Source organism: Anser cygnoides, chromosome 1 (genome assembly GCF_040182565.1).
Source record: "Anser cygnoides isolate HZ-2024a breed goose chromosome 1, Taihu_goose_T2T_genome, whole genome shotgun sequence".
Taxonomy (NCBI): Eukaryota; Metazoa; Chordata; class Aves; order Anseriformes; family Anatidae; genus Anser; species Anser cygnoides.
The window spans coordinates 58,439,586-58,458,701 of NC_089873.1; the positions used below are offsets into that span (position 1 = coordinate 58,439,586).

General features: G+C 44.7%; 1 long non-coding RNA gene across 1 annotated transcript; it reads right to left on the bottom strand.

Moving 5' to 3' along the window:
- Window positions 1–5,505: 5,505 nt before the first annotated feature.
- LOC136790862 (uncharacterized) lies at window positions 5,506–18,703 on the bottom strand. The gene is made up of 3 exons (XR_010831644.1): window positions 15,509–18,703; window positions 13,624–13,864; window positions 5,506–7,238 (listed from the first exon to the last, which is right to left on the bottom strand). It is a non-coding gene; the product is annotated as an uncharacterized lncRNA (long non-coding RNA).
- Window positions 18,704–19,116: the final 413 nt, after the last annotated feature.

Genomic DNA, 19,116 nt, shown 5'->3' on the forward strand with positions numbered 1-19,116 from the left:
TTTGGGTACTTCAAAGGTTTGAGTTTAGAAACTCAGACGCACGGGAACACCAAGTACCCTGCGAAATGCTTCGTGATACTTGACTTGTGTAGTCAAAATAGCCCCCCTGCTTCCTCTGCCCCGCTCTATGCCTGGCTGCCCCCTTCTCTTGCACCTGCCTCTGCAAAGCAGCACGTGTGGAGGGTAATCCTCAGACCCCCAAATCATAACAACCTGTGTGGACTCAGCTCCTGAACGGAAAATAGTGAGGAGCACAGATCTCTCTGTTTTTGTAGAAATGTGTGTAAAGAGGCCTTTTCCAGACTCTTTCTCTCCCAGCTTTGCTGGTTTACCTCTGGATTAGCACAGAGGGTTGCATCGCAGGCATGAGATGAAGCTGGAAAATATCAGTCCTCTGTGTGCACACTCCTCATCACACTTCATCGGACCTCTGGAAGAGTTACCGATGTGACCCACCAGAACAACCCTGCCGGCGGGGACTCAGCACTCCTGGCCCACTGAAAGAACACAGACCTTGGTCTGTATTTTAGCACAGAGCAGGTGAAGATGTGAGCACGGCACAAAGCAAGTGAAATCCAGGCTGTGGGCCTGGGTAGTTCCTTGGGTCTCTCAGGATGGTCGAGGCACAGAGGAGGCATAGATCACTGGTGTTCTTTGAAGGTGTAACACACACACAAACGCAAGTCCTATCCCATGATCTTGATTTCCACCTGAGAGGCAGGTCAGCATCTCCAAGCTCACGCAGTGTTTACCTCCCCGACAGGAACAGACAGACGCCTGCCACCTTTTGTTCTTTCGTTCCTCCAGAAGAGGGGATTTTCTTACTGCTGCTGTTCACCCCTTGCCTTAAGGCCCAGGTGTGTGCAGTGCTATCTGTGGGTGCTGTGCTTCAAACGCAGGCCTGTCTCTTCGCATTCCTGGTGGCAGGAGAAAGTGTCGTCGCTCGAATATCTTCTCTGTCATAAAAGTTAATCACCCATAAACCTTACAGCATGAAGCATCTAAATATATTTTGCCTGCTAGTAACTGAAAATGAAAGGGACTGCGGAGATTAAAATCTCTTCCTCAAATTTTGAAAGACATAGGGTGGAACAGAAGAGCTTGAGCGGGTGAAGTGTTTTGCCGAGCAAGCAGACGGCGTGAACTTCCCCGTCAGACCGCAGCTGCTGGCAGCGGGGGCTCACGGGCAGGTGCTGTAACTGATGCACATCGCTTCAGACTGCGGTCTCCGCAAGAAAGAAAGCAAATGGGCAGCGTCCCTGTTACTTTCTAAACCAACATCTAAGCTGAGAGAAAGGTTTTGGCTGGAGAGGTGTCATCACTGTGACTCTTTTCTCTCATTTCTCTTTTCATGCATTGAACTTCATAAATCCTCTCAAAGATTGTCTGCGGCTAATATATTCAGTAGACTTCTTTAGTATTATTTGGTCTTTAAATAAATAGCCTTCTTTCACTAGAAATAGCATATAAGCAGCTTCTTAGCTATTTTAAAATGGAAAAAAAAATGCAACATTCAGTCTTTCCCGCATGGAGGAGTGGTTCCTTCACTTAGATTATAGGTTTTTAGGAATGCACCATGATTACAGATGCAGAAAAAAATTGAAGGAAGGTAAAAATGTGTACATTTTGCATCTCATTATTATGACTATGGTTACTTCTACTGCTGAAGTGTGTGTGGGGAACTACAGCCAGGCTTGGCATTTCGCTGTGCTGGATTCAGTGCAGATGTAGGAAACAGTCCTGAAAGAATTGTTCTCTTTCAGTACAGAGCTAATTTAAAATGTGAACTACATTTCCTGAGCTTCTAGGCCTCATGGTGGTGCCCAGCAGTTTCATTTTTTCCACTTGTTGGTAGCCAATGTGGAAAGTCAAAGGTGTGGAGAGAGCATTGGTCTCTTAGTTCTGGCGATGTCCGTAGGCATTTGCCTGGCTAGCAAACTCCGGGCGGACTGTTTGCTGAGCAGGAGAGCAGAATGAGGAGCACAAGAAGAAAGCACATGAGATTCTGCCTCTGCTGTTTTGATTCATCTAGAGACTGTCAACTACAGTAGCCATATGTGAAGGCCAAAGATGGACTGTATGGGGAGCCAGTTCCTAACTTGTTTGCCACGGATGTGAATACATCCCTATTGCAGATCTGTGCCTGTGGTGTAGAGAAAGATTAGGCAAGAATTGTGCATTTGCAGACTGGAAATATAAATCCACCTTTAGATTTAAAAATGAGTTCCCTGAGTAGATAACATAGGTATGGATGGATTTATGATGGATGAAGGAAGGAAGGGAGGAAGGAAGGTTAATATCCAAGATTTGTTACAGTGGGAATGGTGAGGCCAGCTGCCAACACTATCTTACTAACAGAAACAGACTGGACTAAAGACCAGCACACACCACTCAAACATATATAATGTCCTCGTTGCATGTGAGGAGACGTGCTTACTTAAGTGTGATGTCTTACCTGCAGATGCATCTTGTCTCGCAGAAAATGAAAGTGCCTGCCATGAGTACCGGGTGACTGCAGTGTGTACGGAAAGAAAGTCAGAGGTATGCACTGCTTGTACGGTTTTGATGATGGCCCAGAAAGTAACAGATCACACATACTACTGAAGTACCACTACAGTGCTGGATACCAACATAAAAGCCTAAGTATTCTCATTGTTTTTTATAACACAGCTGACTTCAGATTTATACTAATACAAATTGGGAACAAGCAAGAGTGCATTTCTGAGTCTGAGGCGATAAACTGTTTGGAGGTATCTTTTTTGTTACATGTAGACTCAAGTTCAAGCCATTCTCACAATATGATTATATACTTTAAAAAAATTATCAAGAACCACAATTTTGCAGAACGTACAGTCATCTCATTACTGAGCCATTAAACAACTAGTTCCAGCACAGAGCTTTTAATGAGCTTGTTTCAAGTTGATTACTTGGTGCTTGGCGTCAGCTTAATTAATATTTTAAATTTACATACTGCTATTTAACCTGCTATTGTGGTGCCCTAGTGTTTACAAAGGTGAATTGATTTCATTGTCTCATTTTATAGGTCGGGGCACGGTGTCATTTTGGGGTTAAGTGACAAGACTGAAGCCACACAATCCCTGAAGCAATCTGTGTCTGTTGCTCAACCTGCAGAGTAGCATTTCCTCTGTATAACTGAGAGAATGCTTGGGAGGACATTGACAAACCTGGAACAAAATAATTTCAACAGCACTTAACAGAACTATAGTACCCTGTTTAATCTGTTCATTAAGATTTCTTGCAAAGATCACAGAAAAGCTTCATATCTGTGAAAGTACAGTGGGCAATTTAGAAGTGTACCTTTGATAGGAAAATGATCAAAGTAATTGAAGTAATTTCTCAGAGTACAAATTAATTTATGCTCTTAAAGAAAAAAAGGTAATTATAATAGGAAACAGTATTGTTCCTACTATCGCACATTTTTTACATTATCAGCAATTATTTGGTGTTCCAATCTTTCAACTCTTATGAATATGAGCAGTCATAAGTAGCACGAGCAAAGTTTGCTGAAACAAATGAGCCTGGAAAGGTCAGGTCCCTGCCTTGAATAAATAAGTCTAGATGGTGACATTGCTGTTTAGTCTCCTAGGTGTGGTGTGCTGCACAGCCGTGCAGCAACTCTTCTGTGACAACTTTTTTTTTTTTTTAAATCCTGTTTTAAATAAAAACTCCTTCTTGCTGTTTCCCAGCTGTGTGCTCTACTTATTAGTGTGTATGCATAAGCTTTTTGCTGTGTTTTATAAAGGTGGAAGGTTGACTGAGTTAAGGATTGGGTGTGTGCTCGCCCACTTTCGTACCTTCAAGCCTCTAAGGAAATTGCTGGCACGGGAACCTCTCCCAAAATACTGACATTTAAAATAACAAGCTGTGCTAAGCACAAAGTCAGCTTGTCAAGTCTCTCTCCAGCATGCATCCATTCGTGTTATGAAATAAAACATTAACATTACCAGATTTACAGATCTACACAGCAAGAGTGCCTTCCATGCTTTCGAGGTTACAAATGAAGCAAAGACAGAACCCAGGCCTGCAAGGGCACTGAGCACTTTTTTTTTCTTGCTTTTGTCTCCCACAGAGTCTCTGCAGAGCTCAGTATGTACCTTCCGTCAGTTTGATTAAACATTCAGCTCCCTGCTCTGCTTCCTTATTCTTCCCAGTAGACTGATGAGACACCCAAGCACCTGGAAAATCAGGTAGGTATCTCCACAGTTTGTTACAGCTATTTAACTACCACAGATAAGCAAGTGATTTCATGTTCTCGTCGTTCCTTCCAGAGGTGGACAACCCAATGATCTGTCTGAATGTCTAGTAAATGGTCTGGTTATCACTAGCTATTAATCAGGAAAGACAATGCTGATTGCCACCGATCTTCAAGGTGTGCGTATTGCAGTAGCAACACACCAGAGACTCTTTCTGTTGTTGATTTGTTTATTCCGATCAAAAACCAACCAAGCAAACAAAACACACACACACACTAAGCATGGGAGTACTCAAAAACGTTTCAGTTCTGAACTACAAACCACATACTTCGAATAGGAAATAAGATAATACTGGCACTGCTAAGAAGTGAATACTGTATAACCCTATGGATTTCTGTGTCTGATCTCTGCTTGGTTGCTCCATGCATACAGCTGGTACACTGAAATGAAAGAAACACTCAGAAGTAAGGGAAGTCCTTTGGTTTCACAAATCCTGGAAACAAACCTATGAACACTGTTAAATGCAGTCTCATACATGATTAGATCTAAATTCTGCACAGTGGTTTTGTATTTTTCTTCTCCATGTGGAATACAGTTTCCTTCCTTTTCCCCATTTTCTAATCAAACCCCACACTTTCTTCAATACCTTTTTCTCTTCAATAAAAGTATAAATAACAGTGATGATGAGGATGGTACAATGCATCGCTTGTATTTCATAGCACTGATTCTCTCCTGTAATGCAGTTAACAGTTTGTAGGAGATGCAGAACTCCTTTACAGGAAAGAACTGATGGGATTGCTGTCCTTGCTTAGGGGACATCCCAGTACAGCTCTGACATCCTGTGAAGTAGACGGTGGTTGGGTGCAGGAGGTGGTGTATGTGGTCAGCCTGTGCTCTTGGGGCGGGAGCTGGGGCTTTGCAAGGGTCAGCCATGGGTGATATGGAGATTCTTGCTGTGCTGCAGATCTCCACGCTGCAGCCCGTGGAGGAGCCCCCGGTGGAGCAGGTGGATGTGGCCTGGAGGAGGCTGCGGCCCATGGAGAGCCCCCGCAGGAGCAGGCCCCGGGCCGGAGCTGCAGCCCGTGGAGAGGAGCCCACGCAGGAGCAGGGGGCCTGGGGGGAGCTGCTGCCCGTGGGGGACCCGTGCTGGAGCAGTTTGCTCCTGGGGGATGGACCCCGTGGTACGGAGCCGTGTGGGAGCTGTTCTTGAAGAGCTGCTGCCTGTGGGCAGCCCCCGCAGGCTCAGTTCGGGAAGGACGGCATCCCGTGGGAAGGAGCCCACAGGGAGCACGGGCAGAGAGGGACCGTGAAGGCGCGGCGGAGACGAAGCCTCAGGGACTGACCGCAGCCCCCATTCCCCTGCACTGCTCAGGAGGAGGACATAGAAGAGGGTGGGATGGGGGGAAGGTGTTTTTAGTTTGCTTTTAGTTTCTCACTGCTCTGGCCTGTTAGTAATAGGTATTAAATTATATTAATCTCCCTATACTGAGTCTGTTTTGCCCGTGACAACAATTGTTGAGTGATCTCCCTGTCCTTATCTCAACCTTTGAGCCCCTCTCATCATATATTCTCCCCTTTCCCTTTGAGGAGGGGGAGTGAGAGTGCAGTTGTGGTGAGGCTCGGCTGGGTAAAACCACCACAGAAGGCAGAAAGGTGGCTGTATGCTTGGGGTTACAAGGGCTTACAGAGCCTTTGTCAGCCACCCACTGCACTCAGTAACTTTGCAGTTCTGCAACCCTTCTCCCTTCATTAGTCATATCCCATCACTGACCTGTCATTAACTGCTTCTCGTTGTTAGCTACATGGTTGGCCCCGGCCATGTTTTAGAGTTCAAACACTAAATAATGACAGCCTTCTCAGCTTGCTTGAGTGCGAGTGATTTCTGAACAAGAGGCACCTAGACTTTAAAAAAAAAAAAAGAAAAAAAAAGAAAGAACGAACTTTTTCTGAGTAGGATTGTGGAACAGGTGAGAGCCTCACAAGAATGTATCATCCTTGGAAAAACAGTGCGTCATATTCACCATTCATTCCAGGGATAGGGAGTGTGAGGGAGATGGCATCATTCATTAATAGATATACCCAAGAGAATCAAACATAAAAAGGGAAAGTTCTGACTACTCATTGACTATAAAATGAAAATATGGTGATTTTCTTTATAAACTTCAAGCATACTCTCTAAATATGCCCTAATATTTCTAAGCAAAAGCACCTGAATCAGTCCCACCACAGATAAAATTGTTTCCCCTGGCCAGTGCTGACATCGTACCATGTGTCTGGAGCAATGTTGTGGAGAGAAAAAGGACTGTCTATAAATCCTAACAGCTCAGGAGCGAGAAGGCAAGTAAAGGAAAGTTAAACCCACTCAACAGTTGCTATTTTTATATCCTCTGAATTTGGAGGCCCATGTCAAATGTTGTAAGGCTGGGTCTTGCACTGCTGAGACAAAGGGCCCTCTCTCCAGGTGTAGCCTGATGTTTCCTCACAGACTTTGGATGTGAGCTGGAAAGCCCCAAAGCAGCAGCTACCCTTCTGGTCTCAAAAAAAGAGATGAGAGGACAGCTTGGGTCCATCTCCTGTCAGCTTTTCTGGCAGACATGAGTTGCAGGTCTCTGTCAGCACTCATACAAGGAATAGGCTTGACTCTATTCAGGAATTGGCTGCCTTTTACAATCATGTTCCAGGCCAAATGATCAATTTCTACAGGAGTGTGCGGAAAAGAAAGACTCTGAAGTACTCATAAAATATTTATAAAATTAGTAATAATTTAACCACTGCAAATGATTGGACTCTGGGCTATTATGTAGACTATAGTTTACTTAAAAACACATTTTTGCTGTTGTTCTTTGCACTTTTAACCCTATGGTGTACTCACAGAGGCTGATCCCTGTAGTCTGTACAAGCTGTACGTGCTCCTGTGCAGGTGTGGTTCCTCTACACCCAATTGGGTTGCTCTGTTTCACCCCCAGGCCCTCCTGGGCATCTTCTCCACTGCAGGATCCTCCTGGAGTAAGCCAGTTTGTTGCCCTGAAAAAAAGAGAGCTTGTTTCTCCCAGGTGCGCTTGCCAGGATAGTTCACCACAGGGTGCACTCCTCACAGACAAGGGTGTCAGCTGCACTAACTTTGGCTTAAATCCTCTCCCAGCAGACTTCACATCCTCAGCTGCCTTCTTCCCACACCTCAGGGAGTGCCATGCACCCTTGGCTATAAAACCACTGCTCTGTCAGGCCGTGTACTCCCAGTCCTCCAGGTATTTTGGACTTCAAAATCACACAAGGTGTGTCTCAGTACTGCGTAGCATTTAAGCACACAAAGGAATGGGCCCCAGAGCAGCCCAATGGACAAACCCCATCTATCTCTGCTTCCTGGAGAGAGAGGACCCAGAGAGATTCAATCTCCTAGGGTAAAGCTGGCTTTGTGGTGCAGAGCCCTTTCTGTGCAGCGTGGCATGTGTCAGCTAAAACAATAGCCTAATGGGAATAAACCTACGTGAGGATTACTGCATCTAAGCATGGTATCCAGCAAAAGCACTTCCCAACTGTAACCACAGATGCCTTTTTTTTTTCCCCCTCTAATCTAACTAAGCCCTGATGACATAAAGCATTAAACAAACCTAATGCTTGAGCACAGACAGACACATTAAGGCAGGTATAGCTCATACAATCTCAGTCTGATTCTTCTTCTATTTACATGCAGTTAAATGTGAGGTAATGTGACTGGCTCATGCCAATACATGGAACGAGGTCTGGCCCTCCACATCCGTCATCAAACACGGCAGCAGCAGTTGCTGGAGGCTCATATTTTTTAATGGAGCCAGCAGATGGCATTCGTACACTGCAGGCTTCCCTGCTCCACACCTTCCTTTGCAGCAACACAGTCCCTTTTCCTTTTATTAGGGGAGACTGAGTATCTCACAAGAATGGCTTCCAAATCGATGAAGAACTTTGTTTTCATAAGGGTAGGAGCATTTCCTGTAGGCTATACAATCTGATAAACTACTGGACTGTAAGGATTAGATATGTTATCCCAGAGATTAAAATTTAAATTAGATCTCACAGAAATAAACTGCTACATACAGCCTGTCATTTCCGCAACACTTTGATGAAAGTTGGGAGGTTTCCAAGCAGCTGCTGTCTCTTACTCTTTCATTTGACCTGTTCAAAGCCATTTCCTATTCTAGTCTGTTCAGCCTGAGCAAGGCACATTCATTATCTAGGAACCACACGATTTTACAAACTAAATGAGAATTGCTTCATTTATTGAGTTGCTATGGCCAGTTTGCTCAGAGGGAAACAGCGTGAAGGTCCATTAGAAATAATTTTTCAGGTGTAAATGTGAGACCAGAAAAGGCACTTAGTATGCTCCCAGTTTTTCAAGGTTCGAGGGAAACAGTAGGTTTGAGTGTCCAGCTCAGTTCAGCTTGCATTACAATGAATCCTAACAGTGGGAATTAAGTTTGAAAACATTTCTGATGTGACAAAGAATGTTGGTGCATACTTGAAGACAAAATGATTGATGAGCTTCACAGGTATCAACAGATACGAAAAGCCATGCTGAGGATTTGAAATACTCTCAAATGAAATACGACTATAAACATATTTGCCTTATGTACATCTTCTGAAAGACACAGAAATAGGGGAGACCCAAGTTTTAAAGTGATATTGGGCCTAAATTATTTTTGATGTCTTTGGGAGTAAAGATTTTACTATCTTGAAGATTCAACTTTACATGAGAACAGCTCAGAGAGTCAAATGATGGACTGGAGGAAGAGAAAAGCTCCCTCAAACTTCCAGAAGATGTGTATTGGTAAACCCAATATTATTTTAAAAGCTTTACATGGAAAACCTGTGACAGAAATGAAGCTGAAGAGTGCAATACTTCTCCATATAGCTAGATGGCTGTAATGACACACACAGAGTGCCTGGATTTGATAATTCGTTGCAGATTCTGCTTTGTTTTATATTTTCCTTCATATAAAACAATCTTTTCTGTATTCATTTTCTTGACATTTTTATTATGTATTAGCTCCATCTATATTTGTCATACAAATCTTCTAAATAAAGTTAATCAGCTTTAAGGCTTGTATCAAATGATTTGGGGCAATGATGATTTTAAGCTGTGAATGTATTTCACTTTTAAGGAAAATGTTGTCTTTATTTCCTCTACTTAGCTGCTGCTTCTACTACAGAAATAAAAACAGGCATTTACAAATTTTTAAGGGAATTACACACATTTAGACAGACATCTTTTTTTAAAAAAAGAAATTTTCTGGCAGGCAACCTGCTTTGATCACCATTTGATAAGCTTACAGAATATTATCTCTCAGGAACTCTAGCATTACTTTTAGGCAGTAAATTGGCACAAAAGAAAACCTAACACAAAGACGAGAGAAGTATCGGAGGGAGCTGGGGGGTTGGACACATCTTAGCTTGCACAGGCATCTCAGAACTTTTTTTGGGGGGGGTTCCTGTGAGTGTGTTAGTTTAAAAGATTAAGGTTTGCAATCTGCACCGAGAGGAGAGTTCTTGCTAAAGTCTGTATACCAAAGCTGGCTGTGAATTGAAGAACTGTTGTAATTAGATTACTGTAAATACAATAAGAAACTCACTCCTGGTGGTCTGGGGAGGGGTGTCATAGGGCACTGGAGAATTGTGTTGGCAGGATTTGGGACAGTTTGACTGAAAGCAGAGAACACAATCTCAAAATCCTTTTAATCTTTTTTTTTTTCTTTTTTCCCCCCCTCAGTTCTTTGGGGATTTGTTTGTCATTAAGTAACAGTCAAAAGATTAAGGAAGTATAAAATGACATTAAAGCTCACAAGTACTTCTATAAAATTATCAGTGCCAGTGTAGTCTTCAGCAGGGACTGCTTCTGCCAAGACTTTCTAGAGCTGGGCAAAATGAAAAGAAAAGGAGCAAGCAGGCACAAAAGCAAACCCCGCGAACGTGGGCTGGCGTCGTGCTTCTCTGCGAGTGCTTCTATCGTACGGTCGCCCCAAGTGCGGTGGCTGTTGCTATGTGTCTGGGCTCAACAAGCTTAAACTTTGCATGGCCCATGCTAAACTAATTTGAGTCAATTTGTCTACATCATTTCAACAATCGTCCTGTGCATTTTGAACCGTACATACAACACTGCATGATAAAGGCCCACCGAGCAGATGCCGACTGCTCATTCTGCCGTGGTCTAGCTGTTGCTAGTTCTTCACCATGGTTTCTCCATATCCTAGTGACAATGTTAGTTTTTCGATGGGGAGGTTAAGTCTGTGCCTGGCTAGTTAAGACTTTTCTTTACAGAGGACAGCTCCTATAACAACTGCCAGCTCTGAGCATGACCTTTAAAAATGAAATGAGGGAGTGTTAACTGGAGTGTTTTTTGTTGTTTTTTTTTAATCTCCCAAGGGAGTTCAAAGGAATACGAGGCGATTTTGCAAGCAAAGTTTTAAGCCTGCACAAGAAAGACACCAATATCAGAAGCTGTTATCACAAGAAAGCTGATCTAACCTGCTTACAATCAAATAGTTTCAGTGTAATGGGTTTGGACTCAATTGTAAACATTCACTTTGTAAGACAGTTTAATTTTTGAAACTGAAATCAAACGAGAATAAAGATTTAAAGCAGCCCCACTCTGTGCCTAGGTAATGTAATGGAGCTGATCCTCAGCTGGTGCAAATCGGTATAGCTGCAGAGGGAATCAGCTGTGCTGTCCTGTTTTCTACCAGCTAAGGACTTAGTCTTTCAGAGTGGAGCATCATATTCGGGAAACTCCAGTATTTCATAAGTAAAAGAGCAAGAGTGGTAAAAAATAAACCGTATTCTCATGTATGATAAATCCCCGAAGAGGCATTAAAATGCATGTTTTCTGTAGTGAGAGAAAGCCTATAATTAATGTTTCTATTATTCCTGAATTGGCTTGATAGTTTGCCTGCAAGCCTCTGCTGAAAAAGGATTACCTGGTGAGTCTTGCCAAATTGGAGCCCTGTACGTCTCCAGGGACTGGCTGTCTGTTCCTCTCTCTCTTTAAAAACTATGAGGATTTTTTGCTAGACCCACTAAAATGGCATCCATTTTCCTATAGCAAACTTTGAGATCACTTTCATTTTGACAGTGTTTCCAAAACAACATACCTCTGCTAGAATTGCCAAAAGGTGAGTTGGGTTTAAACCTTAGTGTTTTAGACATTTCCCCCTGCATTTTTTAACTTTTTAACCCAAGACTGTTAGTTTAGCCCCTTTCTATCAACCAAAGTTTTATTTTGATGAAAAACAAACAAGGGTGTATTGCCTAAAGAGTCACTCTTCCCCTCCCCCAGAAAAATCTTTAAGGGATGTCTAGTTCTGGGGGGATGTTTCAATGTAGAAAGCCTTTTTTGTTTCTTTGTTTTTATTGTTTGCTCTCCAGATGATAAAACCAGAGAGATGGGTAACATGGGCAGATCTGTTTACTATTGCTCAGTGGCTTCTTTTTCAATTGATATCCTCTGTGTGTGTGCTCATCACACTCTGGCTTGAATTTTAGATTCAAAACAAATTTCAGTACTGGAAATAAAAAATTACCATTGCAGTGAGGTCAGAAAACTGCCTCATAAAATCAGTTGGGTTCCCATCCACAGGGGGAGACAACTTCCTCGTGCAGACCCCACCAAGCTCTGCTGCATCCTGGTTCATAAGGACATCTGAGAGATGGGATGGCGAAAAAAGTGAGCTATGCCACACTGGCAGCTTCTAAGGATGGGGCAGGCCTGAGACCCCTCAAACTGATGGAGGATGCAGTGAGAGCTTGCAGACTAAATCCTGGCTACTCTAGTGCAAAGATATTCTCAAATCTGCCTTTTGGAGCAAGTTGAGCCAAGTAGAGACGTGCCTGATTACCTGAGCCCATTCTTCCTGCAGTGCTACAGCTAATACAGACATATTCAGAGTTCAGTGCAGGTGAAGGCTGCATGGTAGTAAACGTGGGTCTGATCCTGGGCTTTGTGCTGATGGTGGTGCTGTGGAGTGGTACAGAATTACTGTAGCTCCTGAATTTTGGCAGTGAAATGCACGTGCTGGGTGTAGATGCTGGGCAGAGAGCTGAGCACCTGTATGAGATGCAAATCTACGCATGTCACTGACAATATAACTGATCACTCAAATAAAAGCAGGCTGATTGCAGCAAGGTGTTAAAAGCAGTGTTAAATGCTGCCTTACCCTGGCCATAGGTGCCATGACAAGTACAACTGGTAGGGCAACATTATGTGTCCTGAGGAGGCTTTTGGCCCCGTGCCTATGACAGAGCTCAGAACCACCGGAACAAGTCTCCATCCAGCCTAGGTATTCTCCTAAAATAGGTGCTTGTCTTTCAAAGTATTACTTAATAGACAAAGTCCTTCTCAGTAAGCATTCCCTTTCAGACAACTAATACCACTGGAGTCAGTAAAGATGTCCACACCAATGATTGTAGAAGTCATCTGAGCAACCTTCCCCTTCAAGAACTACCTGGGCACAATTTTTACCTAACGAAGGCACTTCTTTACAACACGTTCTCCCCTAGCACAGTTTCTCAGATAGTAGACGCATGGGGAGGGGAGCAAAAGTAGAGATGAACATAGCAGGAGTTAACCGTGCTTTATCAACTAACAAATTTTGCAACATCTGTAAAACCTCCCCAAAGAAAGGTGTCTGATAGAGGCCTGCAGGACCCAACTCATTCACTCCCTGACTTTTCCCTTCTCATGTGGGAACGGGTTATTCACAGAGGGCTGGGCACTGCGCATCCCACCAGCACAACCCCCAGCACTGTGAATTCATCACCACCAGGGGAGTTCAATTGAAGAAGCCAACCACTCACAGACGCCACGACAAAAAAAAAAAAAGTGAAAGTTTGCCAGATTTTTTCTCAGAAATGGAAGAAATCCCTGTAGGGAGCTTTGGACCGCCAAAGCTAGTCTCAAATGAAGCTTTGTTCAAGCAGCTCTGGAGGAAGCAGCCCTGCAAGAGCACCAGAGCAGTGCTGCGAATAATAAATATGACAGGGTGAATCTGTCTGTCATAAGGAAGATAAAAATAAAAGACAGTGGCTAAGACTGGACAAGGTTAAAGGGATAGGGTTTTGGCTCTTAGTTTCCAAACAGGGGTGCAGTTGATGAAGGCACTTAAAAGAGACTTTTCAAGCATTTTATGTGGATGTGGTGAGGGCAGCCAGGGTTGGGTCACACATGGACAGAAGGATAATCAGCTCAGTAAGTGACATGAGTGACATACAGGACCCCAAGCCAAAATACTTAGCTTTATGCCTTACGCAAGTTCTTGAAGTGCTTTCCTACCAGCTTGGATGGCACAGAGAGATCAGGAGCCAGGATGAGGGAGAGAGGACGCCCAAGTGCAAGGCTCAGGCTCAAGGGCAGCCTTAAGTCCCCAAATTAAAGTCAAGTTACCTCAGGGCTGATGTATGAACACCATAGTTGAGGTTCTCAGTGAGGAAGCTCTCCTGGCCAGGAGAAAGTCGCCCATCTCTTGCATGTCTCATGTGGAGCAGGGGCAGGAACCTCGCAGGAGCTCCCGTAATGGTCCTCATGGAGGGGCAGTCTGTCACAGGAGAAGGTGAGACATCAGCCCTCAGCGCACAGTTCTTTGGAGGCATTGTAGCCAAATGGACAAGTGGAAATGGCTCCCCATCTGCCAAAAATGAAAGTGCGATGGACACCTATGAAAAGTGAATTTGTCTGTATGGAATATTGCTCTTCTAAATCAAAATGTTCACTCTGAAATTCTCACAGAAAACTGGGTTTTCACTGAAAAAAATTCACCTTACCCCGTCCCATCACTTCACTGTTATCTCCACAATGAGTAGCAACTTGCTGTGTGGGCAATACCACCGTCTCCACAGGCAAAACCATGAAGAACATAGATGGTGCCATTTTCTGGTAAATCAAGTTACCAGAATCTGGATTTATAAACCTTTGCATCAACAATTTAGCCAGTTGGTGCAGCTGCCTTTTTGATCATAAAATGAGCATAAAACTATGAAGTTCTTGCATAATAAGGCTAGAGTGCGAAGATCTTAAATATTTTTAAGACACTTGGGCCTGGTCTGTATCCGAAACCACACCTGATCTGGGGAGCAAAGCAGCCCTACCTCTTCCCAGGACACGCAGAGCAAATCTCTTGCATTGTAAATCCCAGAGTAACCAAAGAGTTGCTGCTGCCCATTTAGTGACGAACAAAGCCAAGAAACCAAACAAGGTGGGAGGCTCCAGTAAGCGCCCCATGATTACTGCTGAGGGGATGAGGGAAGATGCGGGAAGGACAATGGTGCCTTGAGGCTGCTGGAAAGGAAAGGAACATTATTTTGCCCCCAAATGGTCAAAGCCTGGGACTTGTACTGTACTGCTGCTGCTGCCTTGTTCTGCTCCAACAATCTAAGTCAGTTTTCAGGAAAAAAATATACATGGGGAATTTGAAATTCCCCTTGGCATGCCTCGCTCTCGATGCTAAGCTTTGGCAGGGTGTGATGTGGCGTTCCCAAGTGCTGGACAGAGCGTGTCCAGCCTGCTACAGCAAATGTTTTTTCTGTACTACATGCTGAGCACCAGCGCTGGTCTTATTAACGCACACAGCCCCTCATATTTGAGCTGTGTAAACTGCTCCTAACAGCTCCTTTCCCCTCTTTGTTCAAACAAACAATGGCCTTTGGAAATTTATTTTAATGCTGCCGAGACCAAATTGTTATTTAATTTAACAAATGAATAATTCTCCCTTCCAAATCCCCTTTAGCTCTGCATGTATATTACTTAATAGCTTATCTATACGCCTATCAAATTCTTACTCCTCTGAAAGAATACAAGGTGCCCCCCTCTCCTTGTACAGCAAATTAGTGGAGGGAAAGGGGGGATATGGCTCCTCTCTTCGTTCCCATCTTGCAATAAACAGAGAGAATGTACTTTGGTTTTCTATAGACACATTTGCCAGCTTTATTTGGCCATGAGATACCAAACTTAGAGCTGCCTCTGGGAAGAAATTAGTGATAGGGAATGCAACACAGGAAGCGTACTTGCATCAATAACCCCTGCTGATGGAATAAATTACGAAGTTATTTTTTTTTGTAGCATTTTAGTTAGAAGTTACTCCATTCCTTTTTTTTTGTTTGTTTTATGCATGATGAGGACCAGTTAGCTCTCCAAAGGCCCCCACACTGCAGTCTCTGCATACCCGAGGAGCTACACAGGTGAGTAAAGGAGAGCGGAAGGCAGGAGGAGAGAGAAGGCACAGAGGACAGTTTGCTCAGGGCCACCTATTTCAGGAGCTCAGAGCTGACCTTACCTCCTTCCACAGCACTGCACCCCGATGCACTCAGTCAGAGCTTCGGGTTGAACGTGGACATGAAAGCTGAGAGCTCAGCTGTGAGAGAGAGAGAAAAGCCAGGTGCTAGTAGTGCCCCTGCCTTGGAGACCCACCGTGAAGAGCTTGTGTAGGCAGACACTGAAGGAGCAGAGAAGTGCAGGACACTAAGCACCCTCACAGGCCTTAGAACCCATCGGGGTGGATGGGAGCATGTCGTTTCAGCCTCTCTGCAAACTTGGGCATCACAGCACGCCCTGCCAGCTGTCACATTGCCAGGGCTTTTTCAAAGCTAGTGATGGCACCTTCTCCTCCGATCATTACCCTTTCTGAAGGCCAACTGCTCTCATGATTTCCTGATGGTTTTCTTCAGGAGCAAGCAGGGACAGCCTGTGTGTATCTATAACTATATACGTTATTATGGATACTAGGATTATTTAAAACGTCCTGACTGCCAAAAACCTCATGATTATCAAAAAAAAATTTCATTGCAAGCCAGTAAGATGTGGGCTCTCCACAGCAAGGAGCACTGTGAGGTGTCACTCTGAGGTGTCTGCAAATCTTCAGATCTACAGAAGATATTTTGAGAGGCTTACACCCTTTTACTTTGTCATTTTATAAAGCGACTTTCAAATAAATGAAACTATGAACTAGCACTAGGGGCTAGACAGGAGGACCTACCGTGCCAAACTGTAAGTAAACTGAAAACATTTAACTTCGAGAACAGAGCCCCCCAACCCTCCCTGCAAAAGGCAGCATCAGAAACATTCTTGTATTTAGGTTAAAAAAAAAAAGTGAGGCCTAAGCAGTTAAAAGGCAATGTGCTCTAAAGCCTCCCTAATCTATTTTCCTCCAATTCTTTCCACCTCTAAGAAGCTTGTGGAGTTAGTTGCCGATTAACATTCAGGAAGATTGTACTCTGTCTCCAGTTCATTGCTCTCTTGTTGGCTTATTGTTATTCAGAGCCCATTTATTGTAGATGAGCCATTCATTTTCCTCTAATTGGATGGGATTGGATTTCACTTTCATTGTTGGATGCACTGAAAACCCGGGAGGGGCTACAGGGATCAGCCCAGGGCTGGGGAGATTTAACTGAGCACAAAGTTTAGGTTGCAGCTGAAAGAAGCTGCAATTTTTTTTCATTTTTTTTCTCTCTTTTTTTTTTTCATTCTCTTTTACATGCAAATGCCTCTTGGCTAGGTTTGCAAGGTTTCCATTGTGATCCTGAACACCTTGTTTCATAACTTATATTTTTTGATTTTTGGGACTTTTATGTAGTTCCTTACCAGAGCACTCGTCACAAGGAAGATTTCTGAGTGTTGGAAACCAGCAAGGGCTTTGCACAACCATCCCCCCTGTCAGTACCCAGCCAGCTTTCTGACAGCCTCCAATGTTTGGATATAATCCTTTCACAGCGTTCAGTTCAGGCACTGTAACATCCTCCCCTGCAGAACGGCTTCAATTCACTTGGGGCAATACAAGGCTCTGCAAGCAGAAGGCATTTTGGAGCCTGCTCTCCGCAGCTATTTGCCCGGCAAATTGTCCCCACCTGAGGGCAAGCTGGAGGCTGAGGAGCCTGCCTCCTGAGCCGCAGCCTGGTTTTGTGGCAGGGACGCAAGCCTGGACCAAGCCCACTGCTCCCAGCTGCCTGCAAACTCACCTCGAAGTGCTGGCAGCAGAGCTGGAAGTACTCATGGGCATCCATGTGGGTGGGTGTGTTGCTGTGCTGCGAGGGAGCCCTCTTGCCACTCAGAAACATGGGCTGGCCACGGCTGCTATGGGCTGCTTGGCCACAGCATCTCACCAGACAGCTCAGGAGTGATTTCGTCCACCAGGGAAAACCACATCTGCTGAGAGCGGGTTTCAGGGTTTAACCGTCTGAATTAAAGGCAGTAGTAAAATTCATCTGTCATCAATTTAACTGTCTGGAAAATAGGTGTCTAACCTGCTGCAGGTTGCTCTGGGGCCAGCGGAGAGATGGGCACCTCTAGAGAGCAAGTGATGCTCCCTGAGATGTATCTCATAGGTGGGACACGCCGGTCTCTGGAGCAGAGAAGCAAGCAGACACCTACCTTAGGTGCAGCCCTGGACTCTGGCACATCCCCTGAATGCCCCCTAAGCATCCCTAAACATTACACATCTAGGAACACCCTATCTCTAACACTTTCACTGGACGGCCAAATATGACTGAACATGGCCAGCAGGTTTAGAGGGGGCATGGGAAAGCAAGGAGACGTGTCTACCTGCACAGAGCAGCAGCGTGACTGGAAAGCATGTTTTTAGAGGGACAACTATCAAAGAAATTCAGCTGTAAGATGCATTACTGCCCAGGGAGCGCTGCCGGTGGCCTGTGCGCTCACAAGAAAAGAGGCCAAAACCCAGCCTCCATTAGGCTGTGACATGCACTGAGGAAGACCCGTTGTTCATGCACACAAGCAAATCCGTTTCCTACTCATCTGTGCCCAGCTGCTGATAGCACCTAAGAAGGTGCCAGCTTGGCCCCAAATCCAACCTGTATGGAGGTATTTATTAGTTTCTTTACCACATGGATCCTCTGGTGTTTCATGAAGGCTAAGCTCACACTTGAACCCTTCCCTTCCCTCTCCCTGTCTCCATTAGTTAAATCTGAGGTGAAGTCCACCCATCATCCACACCTGGTGGAAGGAGACCAGCAGAGACCACAAGAGCCTGGGAGGGAAGCAGAGGGACCTGCGTACTGGGCAGGTTGAATGTAAGACAATTAACTCGTCCCCAAAGACCAGGGTCTGCTGAGAAACAAGATATTTAAGACACTGACCATTAAAATTGATAGACCAAGAGATGAAGACAATGTGGAAAGGTGCATGAAGTGAAAATAAATAAATAAAAGAGGTAAAATTTGACCTGTTGCTTTCTGGGAATTTTCAGTGTAAAAGGACTAGGGGAGACACTCTACCTAAAAGGCTTTAACTTGAAGACCTGCAGGCAACTGGTCCAAAGCACAGATGTTCTGGGGTCCTGCAGGATCCCCCACAGCACAAATAACACCAGTGGGGGCAGCAGGCCTGGCCGTCCAGATTCAAAGGCAAGACCGAAGAGCTTCAGGTGACAGCAAGCCCACCAGACCCCTCAGTCTCCCTCTTCAGTGCCCAATTACACACATAAAATATTATTCTTTTTCCTTAGCTATGCTAAATAAAGGATTTACATACCTTCTTCCTGCAGAGGCATTCGGTGGTAGCCAATCTCTGGCTCTTGGTGGTTCCTGGCGTCTCTAGGCCCCCGTTAAACAGTCCGTGAATGGTAATTAAACAAAGCAAGCCTATGAGCTCAACAGCCGCTGTCCTGGGTTTGCAGCTCCCCTGGAAAATTGTGGTGGTCTGCAAATCAGAAATTACAGAAAACATCTGCTCTGGCTCCGGCACAAGCCTCCCCTCAGGCCTCCCCTGGGTGTGCTAGGCAGCGCGACCGTAAATCATCTCGCTGGACTTGTCAGGCCTCGGCAGCTACTTAAGTTATGGGCGCTGAAGACGGCCATGGTTGTGGTCTCGCCAGCACTGTATGGAGGGGATCACCTCGTGGCTGGCCGTGCTTTCCTGCATTCCCTGTGC